General features: G+C 31.0%; 1 pseudogene; it reads right to left on the bottom strand.

Annotated features, from left to right (window-relative positions):
* Window positions 1–978: 978 nt before the first annotated feature.
* On the bottom strand, window positions 979–2,404 carry LOC133178278 (FMRFamide receptor-like; annotated as a pseudogene).
* Between the last annotated feature and the right edge of the window lie 12,174 nt (window positions 2,405–14,578).

The following is a 14,578-nucleotide window of genomic DNA, read 5'->3' as shown; positions in this document are numbered from 1 at the left end:
AAAATTTGATCGCCCATTGCAGCCCCTCCCAACACCCAAGTGTAATGGTATTAACAAACTTGAATTTACACTACATGAGGATGCTTCCATATTAAAATGACCAACCATGGCTTTGCTGTCTTGAGAAGAAGATTTTTAAAGACTTTTCGTATGTTTTTCCATAAAATTTTGTTTGCTCATTGTGACCCTACCTTAGCCCCGGGGGTCATGATTTGAACAAACATGAATTTACCCTACCTAAGGATGCTTTTATATGAATATCAGCGAGCATGGCTTTACTGTTCTCTTGAAGATTTTTAAAAAATTGTCCTATGTTTTCCTATGTTAAACTTTGATTGCTTATTGTGACCCTACGCTTATCCCAGGGGTCATGATCTGAACAATCTACATTTTATTAGGAAGCTTTTGAATGTTTCATCTTTTCTGGCCCAGTGATTCTTGAGAGTTTTCTCTATTTCTTAATTTTTCCCCTTGGAAGAGGGTGTGGTCCTTCATTTAAACAAACTTGAATTCCATTTACCCACGGATACTTTGTGCCAAGTCTGGTTAAAGAGAAGAAGTTGAAAATGTGAAAAGTTTACCACAATGACGACAACGAAAAACAACGGAAAACTTTTGATCAGAAAAGTTCACTTGAGCCTTCTTAACAGGTGAGCTAAAAATCATTTCACGTGTTAAAGGTTAAAGTTGTAAGTTAGATCACCAGTTTAATCTGTGAAACATTTCCTTTTCGATAATATTCTACTTTTATCTTGTTTTCTCCTCTTCATTATCTAGTTGAAGGACAAATATCAATAAATATTTGATATAATTAATATTTTAATAATATTTTGTCTATAACATTTTTATTAATCAATTAATGAAAATGTTACTGACAAAAAGAGACAAAAGGACAAATATCAATTTTTGTCTGTGATTTTTTTTTTCATATTTAGAAATCTCAATAGATAAATTTTCAAAATTTCATAATAATAATTTTTATAGAGAGGTACCCGTAGTGGTATCACTGATGGTATAAACTGAACTTTTGCGAATTGCAAATTGTCCGTTGCATTTAAAACAGCAAACAACTTTTTTAAACTCCTTTCTGAATTTTCGTCCACTGAAGCAATAAAGAAAAAAGTTTATAGAGGAATTGATGACGACTCCAAGTTTTGCTATTGCGAACGCCTCGTCAACCATGCGAAGATTAACCTAAAAAAGTAATAAATAATGGTAAAGCAAAATATCCGGTCGATTTTGAAAAAGAAGAGATACAGATATTTCTGAAACGTTGAAGTATAAAGCATGTAGATAACCTTCCTATGCCCTCAACATATACTTTGAATCTGATTACACGTCAGAAATAGTGTACATTTCTTCAGATCATTTCCAAAGTAAAACATGAAAAATGCAAAGTCACATTCAAAAACAATGAACATCATATGTAAAAACATAAATATAAGATTAAACATATACTACTCACACTGCCTGGTTGTAGCATATAGAAGCATTGTGTAACACACTGGAATATGATTAGAATCAGAAAGGTGAAGGTCACAGTCAACAAAAGACGTGTGAGTTGAGCCTCAGATTTCCTTGCCTTTTCTTTTTTTAATGCTGATTTCCGGTTTGATGTTAGAACCGTTTTCAAGATTAGAATGTTGAAGGTAAAAATGGAAAGCCATGGCGCTAGGACCAGGAACATACAATGTACCCAAAACTCATAATTTGTACTCCCTTTACTGTTTCCATAGTCTGAGAAGGTGAACGCTTTTCCGTGCACTGATGGATCTGCCGGTTGATACGTTTTGAAGTGGGGAACATTGATGATAAAACAGAGAAGAAATATGCATCCAGCTCCAATACAAACTCGACGTTGTGAACATAACACCTGCATTGAGAGAGATGAGGCAATAATAAAAGGTAAAAGAACCGTTATGTACAATTGGATACAATTAATGAACTCACAGAAAAGCGAAAAAAATGCATGTGTATTTCGAGAATTATATTTTCTTTTTTCCTGTACTTCACTGACCTTGGCTTTAAGAGGCCAGCAAACTTATAGGTATCTATCTACCGTAACACCGACAAGCATCCATATGCTAACAATGACCGCCAGAAAGAATATAGGGTACCCAAAGTAGGCGTAAAACTTTCCAAAATCCCTCAAGGCAAGAATAGAGGGACTTATCTGTGTAATGCTGTCTGTTAAAAGAAACATCATGAGAACGGAGGCGTCTGCGAGGGACTGGAAAATCAGGTAAGTGCCAGTAGAGGAACGCATTGACTTCCGACTCCAGATGATTAGCGAAAGGATATTTCCGACGATTCCAAAGACGACAAATATAACACCAATTATAGAGGATGAAATCCAGTGCATCTTCTTCGCTATTGCCATCTCATCAGCTTCTGGATTCCCCATCGTTGTATTTACACTCATTTTGAAACTAGAATCACTTATTTTAAATACGTCCCAGGCACTTGGTTCTGTATTAAAGGTTTGTCCTATAGTATAATAATAAATGTTTTCATTATTCTTAGTGTATGGGCTCAACTTGTATTATATTAAGGGATAGACTTGTTTTACCGAAAGAATTCTAATCATTTTACTTTGGGGTAAATCTGTATTACAGAAACATGAGCCTGTGTTACATTTATCAAATAAAATTTTCCATTCGATAAATAATTTTGCTTCAATATACTGTAATAAACGAATGAAATTTGATGGGAAAAAATATCAGGTCTTTTAAAAGGTTCTCTTTTTAAGAAAAACGTTTTATCAATCTAACTGGTTTTATTCATAACTACAAAGAATTATACGCTAAAATGACTTTTCTCTTTAAAGATTAAATGATTTATTTGAAACAGTTGAAAAATAAACTGGTTCATGTCATTGTAGGTATTGCATGGTAATTTAAATAATTTTTGAAATGTTTATGAACAGAATAAATTCAGGGGAAATTTTAAAAATATGAATTTTTTCACTACTAGCTTTTAACATTTATGAATGCTGATGTACGTGATGTTAACACTTATAGGTTGCTATGAAAATTTACTAACAGTCCTTAATCGACAGACGATGTGTGTACTTCCCTGTCACCTGTTTATATCTTATCTCCTTTAGACAATATATAAATCGTGTGATGATACAGATAATATTATCACCATGTATAATGATTTATCCTCAATTTGTATACAAAAAATTAAAAGGGTAAATCCCCTTATTCTTCTCCTTTAACTGTTTGGAGAAATATCAATATTGTATAATTGAAATACATATATTTTAAATATAGTGCATAATTTTTAACATAGAATATTTAATCAAGATTTAATAATCTTATTTTACTGCATCCGTTTGAATTAATATTCCAACAATTGTTTAGCAAGTTTAAAACAATCGTAAAAAAATCTTAACAAATTTGGAATGAATTAACCACATCAATTAATATGAATAGATTCAGTGCAGTATAATTTATAACAGAGAGCAGGGTCAAAATAACGTAGCGGTCTTTAGAAAAAAAAGGGGTACTTTTAATAACTGGAATATTGTAGTCTATTATTGTGTTACTGTGCCATGTTTAATTTTTCAAAGCATCGTCTACGGGACCATAAAAGAATATCATTAGCATTATTGATAAAGTAAAATATTAAGATATGAAGTATAAATTGTAAATATAAGTAGATATTTCAGGTTTTAATGTTATAAAACAGCTTTAAACAAAGTTTTCTTTATATGCATTGTTTTGAACCATTCAATAGATGAATTACAGAAACGTGTAGATGACTTTCATGTACAATGTTGAAATAAAGATGAATTCATTTCATTTTTTGATAGAAAGAAAGATATCGATTTTGATTATTATTGTTTAACGCCGAGCTAGCTATATTTCAGCCATATTTCGGCGAAAATGAGAAAACATTGTTAATTGCAAAAAAAAAAAAAAAAAAAAAAAAAAAAAAAAAATAGGAATTTACATTTTTATACATAATTTAATGTGTATACATTGCATATATTAAAAAGCACGTAAATCGTAGTATTCTTTAAGTTAGGTTTACTTCAGGATACATAAAGGAAATTCAATGTTTTGTACTTGGATATGAAATTTATTCCACGAGTGGGACAGGATTTTTTTTTTGTATTTTTCAAGTGCGAAGCACGAGTCAAAATATGAAATAAATCCCATCTTACAAGTGAAATAAATTCCATATTCAACAAGATATTGATTTTTCGGTATAAAACATATCTTTAATTTTCTCTTCGCCTCTGTCTTTTTGTAGGCTATGTCGTCATAGTTGAGCGGTTGAGACGTCATATTGTAGAGATTATAAGATTGAAACATTGTAAACTTGGATTTCAACGACATATTTCGAGAAACTTTTTAATCTTTCCCATAATTGTTTATTTACTCTCTCTAATGTAAAATAATATCTAAATTTTTACAACATTCTTCTTGAAGAGAATCATAGTTTTTCACTGTTGAAAATGAAATAAAGCGGTTTACATGTATTTTATGAACAATCAAATCTTTTAAAACGTTCGTTATCTTAAAGCGCTTTTCTAGAATTTGGTTGATTCTATTCAATCAGACATATATGTAGGTACAGCCGAACTATGCTCTAAAATCATCTTTTCCTCTTTGCATTTAAAATTACTGAAAAATGAAACTTTCGCAAAATCAGTTCGGCTTATGTTATTGAAGGCATATCGTGCTCAGTAAAATGCTTCTTAAAATGATTGCTAAAAAAAGGAAATTCAGAGGAATAAAAAATGATTTATATTGTCACTAAAGGCTTTAATACATTTTTATGTTTTATATATATACATGTAGCTCTCGGTTGCTGTGAAAGTGCACTCCTTGTCCTTAACAGGCAAAACTTTTTTGCTTCCTTGTTACCTGTTTATATCTTATCAATGAATGGTACAGATAAAAAATTGTCATATATTGCTAAATCTTTGATTTATATACAAATTAAAGAATAATTTCTTTAGCGGTTTTGTGAAATATCTATATGGAATAAAGCTAAATACAGATAACTTATAATGTAAGCATAGAATGAGGTACATTTTAAAAATTTTAAAGTATAACTCATAGTTTCCAACACACCATATGCAATCACGTTTTAATTTGGTAATCTAATTTTATTGCATCTGTTTAAATTAATTATGTAGAAATTTTTTTTAAATCGCTCACTAAATTATAATGAGTAAGATATATTTAAAGATTAATATATAAGGAAAGTATGGTTTTTTAAAGAAAAGGGATAAAAATGACACAACAGTTAAAAAATTGGAAGTCATTTTATTAATTGGTATTTATTAATATTTGACAAAACTAAGTATTGTTTTATATAACTGTGTCATTGTGCCTATTGGAATGCTTAAAAGCATTATCTACGTACCCATTAAAGAAGATCCTTTGCATATTTGATATAGTAAAATATGAGAAAATGAAGTGGGAATTTTAAATACATATTTCAGTTTCTTTAGTATTATAAAACAACTTTAAACTCATTTTCATTATTTTTTGTGATTTTAACCCATTGACTATATGAACTTCTGAACCTTTCATACCTGACATTCATATAAAACAAGTCATTTGGTAGATTATGAATGATTTTAATGATTTTATTATATTTCATTAAGAAACAGAAAAAGATACAGATTTTGGGAAGATATTGTTGTAAACCATTTTTCATTATACATGTAATGTAAAAAAAATTACGTTCTTCGCATTTCTTTCAAAGCACATAAAATTTAATAAATCTTTAATCGACTTCCTGTCAGAAGCTGTACAGATTGAATTATTTTCATTAAAAGTACTCTGTGTGTAATTTGTTTTTCCAGTATACATGAATTTTCAAAGTGGCAGATACATGTACACAATAATATACACGACCTTAAGGACATATGCAACATAGTTTTCATTTTTCTTATTTTTCCCTCTTTGTGAGAATTTTGTAATGCCTTGTGATGGTGTACACCTCCTCTAAATCAAATTGTGAGGACATATTTTAGTTACTTTTTCTGCGAGTAACACACGGATGCTGATTTTTTTTCTCTATAAACGTATGAAGATACTATGGCATTAATTCAAGAATATTTGAAAAATTATCAGTAGCTAAGGTATATTTAAAGTACATGTACCTTGTGTAAATGTATGTCCATAATTGTATTAAAATATGTAAAGTTTTAAAGATGGAAATAAAAGTCTTTAGGGGGAAAAATATTAAAATTAATGAATGTGGATTAATCAATCAAAACTTGCATATAACGCCTCATTGAATTCATTGGCTTTAATAGAATGTACAAATATCCTGAACAAAATTTTATATTATTATATTTCCAAAAATCATTGTTAAGTTAGGAAAAGAAAATAATTATTGTCATCTCTCTCGAGAGATGACATATTAAGTTTGAAACCCCGGATATGAAGCCCCAGTGTAAGCTGCCATTGATAAGCTGGTGGTCTGGCAAATGACACGATTTCTAAATATAGATATGTATACAAAACTGCTCAATGACAAAGAATGGGCGATCTGTCAAACAGGCCATCTTAAAAAAGAAGAACTACACATAAATCATAGGGAGTAACAGAGACAATATTGCTTGGGTAGTGGTGGGTCTTCAAAATACATGCAGTTATCTAATCATGGTCAGCGCGTGTGTATCAGAATGCACTAAACATGGCATCGATTAGAACGGCCAAGGCGTGGATCAAAGTATTTACAGAAAAAACAAAGTGGCGGGTCTTCAAATAACATGCAGTTATCTAGGCTGTTACGTAAATGATGACCAGTGCGTGTGTATCAAAGTACACTTTACCTGGCATCGATTAGATCAGCCAAGGCGTGGATCTAAGAATTTACAGAAAAACAAAATCAAAGTAAATACTCGCATTAAACACATGTTAAAAGTTTTAAATACGACTGATGTGAATTGATGTCGAAAATTTTACCTTTATGTGTATGTTAGTCATTTAATAACCTGATGCCATTTTTAAAATATTTTTTTAAAACAAATAGTTAATGTTAAAACTACAGGCATTGGAAGAAAGATTATATAATCATTGTGAATTTTTACGCATGTCTGCACTATTCTTTTTTTTTTTTTTTTTGTTCTATAAAAAATAAATGTCAGAAATACAATATTGTTACCTCTGTATAAAAGACGCAATTTCTTTACCCGAGGTGTATTTTGAGAATTTATAATTAAAGCATCTGCAATCATTTTCTTTGTGTAATTTTAAATTGCATTATTGGTTAGTGGCAAAAAAGCTATCAAATCACTTCTCTTATTCTTGAAATATTATTATATAAAATGATTGTTTCCTTGAACAGCCTAAATATCAGGGTTGGTAAATTGGTACTCTTTCCGATAATTTGTAAATGCCTAATTTTAGCTTATACCGTGTAAATTTTATTACTGACCTATATTTAAATGCATGTGAGGGTTATTTCTTTGGAGAAACCATATATTTAAAAGTGGAAAATCTTTCGAAATCAACTGAGGGCCGGTGTCGTATAGTGAGACTTCCCCATAGTGAGATTTCCCCCGGAAGACTGGCTATATAGTGAGATATACCCCGATAAGACTGGCTATATAGTGAGACTTCCTTCCGGAAGATCGACTGACAATAGAGTGAGACTTCTCCCGGGGAAGTCTCACTAATTAGCCAGTCTCTCCCCCCCCCCCTTTCATGGTGAGACTTCCCCTGAAATGTAGTTTCCGGAATATTTTATTTCATTGTAAAACAATATTTTTCAGTATATGAATAAAAGTTCTCCGTTTATCAATAATTAAAACATCTTAATAGCCTTTTAACAGTTTGTTAGCCAAAAATAATTATGGGATGACATGTACATGTATATTGATGCGAGATAACTGAATGAAAAATGTACGTTATTGTTACAAGTATACATCTTTCTTTACTATATTGTATTTATTGCGTTCCCCATGAAGGTTAACATAAGCAAATTCCAAGAGTCCACGAGTAATGATCTATTAAATGTTAAATGTGTTTCTTTTTATAAGAATTATTTTGGAACAATTCAATTATTTACTGTGCACGATAAATTTTTAATACGCACTTCTATATTTATTCATACATGTATCTATTTTATAAGATCATTATCAAAATGCAAATATATATACATCGTCGATGTAAATAAAATACTAATGAACATGGAAGGGGGAAGCTTCACTATGGTCGTTTAGGGGGGAAGACTCACTATATAGTAATTCTCCCCCACCGGGGAGTCTTACCGCTATATATAGCCATATTTCCGGGGGGAAGTCTCACTATGGGGGTGGGAGTCTCACTATATGACACCGGACTAATTCAAGTTAGCGCTTTAAACTTCTTGGCTGTTGTCCGAGTAAGCTGCTGTGATTTAAAGTCAAAAGGAACGCTAAGGTTTTACCCATCCATTTTTTAAACACATATACAAAAAATATTTGAAATTACTGTTGCAAATGTTTACTGAAAGGCAGTTTGCCTCTACCTTCCCCACATTTTTTTGTTGCAGCATATTCATACTCCCCCCCCCCCCCCAATGTGTTTTCGAGAGAGTCAAAAAGTTTAAATCTTCCCTCCCATCCACGAAATAAGAATTTCGAGTTTGAACACCCCCTTTTTTCCTAGTGAAAGATTATTCAGGTAAGTTGTAATTTTTTTTCTGACTATACCCCCCTCCCCTTTTTTGAAAAAAAGTTCTTCTGCTTGTAATTGCTGAGGAAAAAAATGTTACATTCCACTGTTTATTCTGTGCCCCCCCCCCCTTTTGAAAAAAAGTTCTTCTGTCTGTAATAGCTGAGGAAAAAATGTTACATTCCACTGTTTATTCTGTGACATTAATGAAGCCAAAGAGATGACATTTCAGGCTTTCTGGAAAGCCAAACTTGTGTCCTTTATAATTATTTCTCATAAGATAACCTATTTTTTAAAAATATATTTGTCCTGTAAAAATATATAGTATTTCATTTCAATTACATTCTACCTTACCTTGCCGTGTACCTGGCTAGTTTAAATTGGCACTTGTCCGAGCTATGACAACGTAAACAGTTTATCAAATGTGCGCAACCTTATTTATATAACAGTATTGTATCTATCAAAAGAAATCATAAAGCTCTGATTTGATAATGTTTACGTTAACTCAGAACCTTCGATTGAGTGTAGTGTTAAAAATACTTAAGTGGTTTTGCAAGAATGATTTTTTAATTAGTGTTTCAGGAATTAAAAATGAATTGCTCAAAATTTGTACAGAATTTTTCAGATTCGATGGTGAAAATCCTAACTGTAACAACGGATGCAGGAAAGCGGAAAGGGAAAAACAAAACAGGCAATCATACGAAAACAATTGACAGTCAGGTCAGCCACTTATAATCATCATAATTAAATATCTTTTAGTCTCTCTAGATTACTTTGTACTTACTGATAAAATCAAAATACATGCATGTAAAGTGACTTCGGATTATGAAAATAAATAGAAAATATATGAGGAAGACAATTCTTATGATTGCAATTACAATTTTTTTTTTTTTTTTTTTTTGGTTTATATGTGTGTAAACTTCATTTCATTTCATGCATGTATGAAATATGTAAAACTATTGAAATATAACTGAAAATATTTTGCAATGATTTTGTATTTTCCAATGTAAAATTCATTTCGATTAAATTAAAAAAAAAAAAAGTAACTGAAAAAATATCAATAATAAATAAATTATTTTCAATAACTATGTAATGTGTAATTAATTAAAATTAATTATGATTTTTTTTTCAATCAATTAAAGCCATCCCTGACCTATAAGCTTGGAAATACACATTAAAATTAATCACTACGTATTTCTACATTGTAATTTGTTTTTGGAATATTTTATCAGAAACTGTATTTTGGCTTACTTGGAGATAATGAAGTTTCTTTAACTGCAATGTACCGTATTTGGCCGAATATAATACGCATTGGTGTAAAATACGCACCCCCCTTTTTGAGCCTGAAACTGGGGGAAAAAACGCAGTTCGGTTGTATTATACGCAGCAGAAAATTTTACCAAGCGGTGTTCTGAACTTTTGAAAATCGCGGTAATTTGCTATGAAAATCGGCGCGGAGATAAAGTGCCGAAAATTTACAGAACATGATATTTTATTCAAATGCATTTTTATTTTTTAATCTTGACTCTCCATATCGCGGCAATCTGGGGGAAATTATTTATTTTAACAAAGCACGAGATAATGTTGCATTAAAGTATTAACAGAGTTTATTATTATTTTTTTTTTTTTAGCAAACGGTGATATTGAAATTATACGTCGCCGTATTCTAACTATTTTTTGTGGAAATAATTTTATTTCAACAAAGCACGAGATATTGTTGCAAATTTAACAGTTGTTATATTTATTTTTAGTTTAAGGTAATCATGTTGAAAATTATGTAAATTTAACAGGGCAAGCGATATTGCAACATCAAAGTATTCATAGACTACGATTTTCCTCTTCTGAACTTGAAATTAATTAATTAATTAAGTAGCTGATGTTATAAAAATAAAATCAAAATTTAACAAGCGTATAAAGTGTGGTTATCAACACACCTCCAAAGCTGTGAAAAATGATGTACAAAGGTGGGATATATGTCTTCATACATCGAGGTAATCTTCGTGGATATCTTTATTTTCTAAAGAGCACGAGTAAATGATAAACTTAAGTTTCAACATACTTCATATTTCCTTTTTTAACTCTCAACCATTTTAACACGAGGCCGATATAAGATAAAGTAAAATTACATTTAATTAACAAGCGTTTAACTGTTTAATGTGTCGTAATCAACACACGCTTATAAATACGAAAGATCATAAACTAACCCCCGATTTTTAACAAAGAAAATAATCAAAGCCATTAATAAGGGCAGTAAATAATCAGTGCTCTAACTGTAAAAACAATGCTTTGGAGTCGGTAAACAATTGAATTGCCTGGAGGGGTGTTGAGGGGTAATTATCGAGTGACAAGCGCACGTGTTCACAACATTGGCTTCCATTCATTGGGAATAGAGGGGTGTTTATGTTGAAATGAATTTTCACTGAGTTATTAAACCTAAAATAAAATTTTATTTTATTGTATTTCATTACAAAATTACTTATTACTTTTTTGACCGAGTGTCTGACTGATTAGGTACATGTGTACTATGATTACGGAAGCACGTGGCAAAGGAATGTGTGAACATCTATAAATAACATCGTTAATGGCGACCTATACGGAGACGATGAACATGCAGCTCAATTTAATTTTAACTTGCTTTTAAATTTAATTTAACTATCAACAGGTTATAAATATAATATTTTTAACAAGTATACATTCCAACAATAACTTTCCGAAGTTTTAAATACGGCGATAAACAGCAAGAAATTGCACAAGTCTCTAGGTAATACTACAGTATGTGCGTATGATAGCCGTGTTTCACATGAAAGAAAAACCTATCAAAATCCCATTGTGGTGTAAAATACGCACCCCTTTCTCACAGAAAATAATTTTGGGGAAAAAGTGCGTATTATATTCAGCCAAATACGGTAAACTTGATATTTGTAATAGGAAGGCAGTGGTATCAGTAAAGGAATAAACCGAACTTTTCTGAACTGTAACATTTCTATTACATGTAAAACAGCATACTTTTTTCAGTGTATATTTGTTATAGGTAAGTTGTGGTATCACTAAAGGAGTACACCGAACTTTTCTGAACTGTAAAATTTCTGTTGCATGTAATGCAACACACTTTTTTCAACTCCATTCTGAATTTGCGACCAGTGAAGCAGTAAAGAAAAAAGTTTACAGAGGAATTTACAACGCATCCAAGTTTGGCTACTGAGAACGCCTCGTCAACCATGCGCATATTTACCTGAAAAGATATATTCAATTTTATTGCAAATTATTCTTGAAAGTTTCGAAAAATTTTAAAACGTTCAACTACTGTGTTAAGGTATGTAGATATTGTTCCTTAACATATACTTTGAATTTGATGACGCATCAAGATTAGTTTATATTTTCAACACCATTTTTCACTTACAAACATGTAATGTGTTTGTTAATTTATATTCAAATGATATGAACAGCATATATAAAAATATCATTTATAAAATTCAAACAAATAATACTCACATTGCCTGGTTGTAGCATGTAGAAGCATTGTGTAATACACTGGAATACAATTAGAATCAGGAAGGTGAAGGTCACAGTCAACAAAACACGTGTGAGATGAGTTTCAGATTTCCGTGACTTCTCTCTCTTTAACTCTGACATCCGGTTTGATGCTAGAACCGTTTTAAGGATAAGAATATTAAAAGTTAGAATAGAAATCCACGGCACCAGGACCAAGAACATACAATGTACCCAAAACTCATATTTTAGACTTCCCTCACTTTTTCCAAAGTCTGAGAAGGTGAATGCCTTTCCGTAAATTGATGGATCTGCCGGTTGAAACGTTTTGAAATGAGGAACATTGACGATAAAACAAAGAAGAAATATGCACCCAGCTCCAATACAAACTCGCCGTTGTGACCATGACACCTGCAGTGAAAAAAGTAAAGGCTAAACAAAATACATTTCAGAACCGTACTGTACATGATGAAATATAAAAAGAACAAAATGTTCATTAATAGATCAATAATTTTTATGATATCTATATTCCATTTACCATGGCTTTAAGAGGCCAGCAAACTTGTAGGTATCTATCAAATGTAACACCGACAAGCATCCAGATGCTAAGAATGAACGCCAGAAAGAAGATAGGATATCCAAAGTAGGAGTAAAACTTTCCAAAATCCCTCATGACAAGAATAGAAGGACTTATCTGTGTTATGCTGTCGGTGAAAAGAAACATCAGGAGAAGACACGTATCTGCGAGGGACAGGAAAATCAGGAAGGTGCCAGTAGAGGAACGCATTGACTTCCGACTCCAGATGATTAGAGAGAGGATATTTCCGACGATTCCCAAGACGACAAATATAACAGCGATTATAGAGGATGAAATCCAGTGGATCTTTTTGATTGTTGCCATCTCATCAGCATCTGAAGTCCCCAATGTTGCGTTCATATTCATTGTGACACACTTTAAATACGAAAAAAAATTTTTTAAAGAAATTGTGATATTCATTATTTTCAAACCATGTTTTATCATTATATTCGATAACAAAACGATTCGATATGCAGTGGTGTAAATACCTGATATTTATCTTTTTTTAAGTATAAAAATGATGAAAATAATGTTAAGCTTTTTCGAAACATTCCTTAATCTATTCATTTTTTCTAGGGGATTGAACGAGATTGAAGAGCCCTTCAATAAAAATGTGTAAAAATATACTACCTACTTTGAACCACTCTACAGAAAACAGAAACGTTCAATTAAACGAAAGAAAATAATATTAATATATATAATAATATATTTTGCTAAACAAAAAAAAATTAAGAACCTTTTGAATACTAGTGGAGAAACTGTTAGGCCATCTTTAAAAAACTTTTTGTTTGTCCTCTCCCGACCGGCTGGCTAAGAATTGCTCAAAACTTTTTTTCAAGCTTCAAAAAACGATAATTTTTTTTTATTCCTGAATTTTCTCATCCCTTCAACGTATTTGTTGAAATTTTTGGAAAAAAATTGCCAACATACCTACCAATCTAATAATCTAATTTTTCTACCTTGATTCGGGAGAGGGCAAACAAAAAATATTTTTATAAGTGGCTTAATTCATTTTAATATATATATAGAGCATGACTTTTTTATCCAGGAAAAATCTTCAAAGACATGGAACAATGACCAAAAAAAAAAAACAAAAAACAAAAAACAATAGCCTCTGCTTACTCAAATCGAGAAAATGCAAGCTAATGAAGTTTCCATCTACTCGATATTGGTCTAATATAATTTTTAGAATACTTGGATTTATATTAAATTATGTAATAGAGTGCAGATTACAATTTATTCTATGTTATGTTAAATGAAGGGTCAGTCTAACGATAAAAATGTACCTTGAGCGGGTCATTAAAGTATTACATACATGTATTAAAATTCCCCACTACATTTATAAAATAGGGTGAGTGCCTTTTTCACCGAAGAAAAATGAAGAACTTCTATAAAGAAACAATTGTTTTTTACTAAAATTGGAAAAATACGTGCAAAAATATTTTCAATTACTCTTTGTCTCATGAATATTTTAGAATACTTGAATTAATTAAAAATTAGGTCAAACTGTGTAGATTACAATTTATTCTATTTTATATTAAATGGCAGATAACTCTAACTACACAAAAGGACCTTTTTTACTTAAAATGGGGAAAATACTTGAAAAAATGCTTTCAATTACTCCTGGTCTAATGAAAAGTTTAGAATACTTGAAAGAATAAAAATTTTGTCAACTGTGTAAGTTGCAATTTATTCTATTTTATGTCAAATGACAGATAACTCTAACTGAACAAGTTAACACTTTTTTTTAATCGACAATAGTGCAGTGTACTATCCTGCCCCCCCCCCCCCCTAACTCTAAGTATCTCCTCAGACAATATGGAAATCGCATGAGTTATACAGATAATAATATTTTCACGGTGTATTGTTGTGATACCTTTAA

This window comes from Saccostrea echinata, unplaced genomic scaffold (assembly GCF_033153115.1).
Source record: "Saccostrea echinata isolate AGI-Se365-2 ecotype Australia unplaced genomic scaffold, CSIRO_AGI_Sech_v1 ptg000002l, whole genome shotgun sequence".
Classification (NCBI taxonomy): Eukaryota; Metazoa; Mollusca; class Bivalvia; order Ostreida; family Ostreidae; genus Saccostrea; species Saccostrea echinata.
The sequence above is the reverse complement of the archived record's forward strand: the minus strand, read 5'-3'. Positions and strand labels throughout refer to the sequence as shown.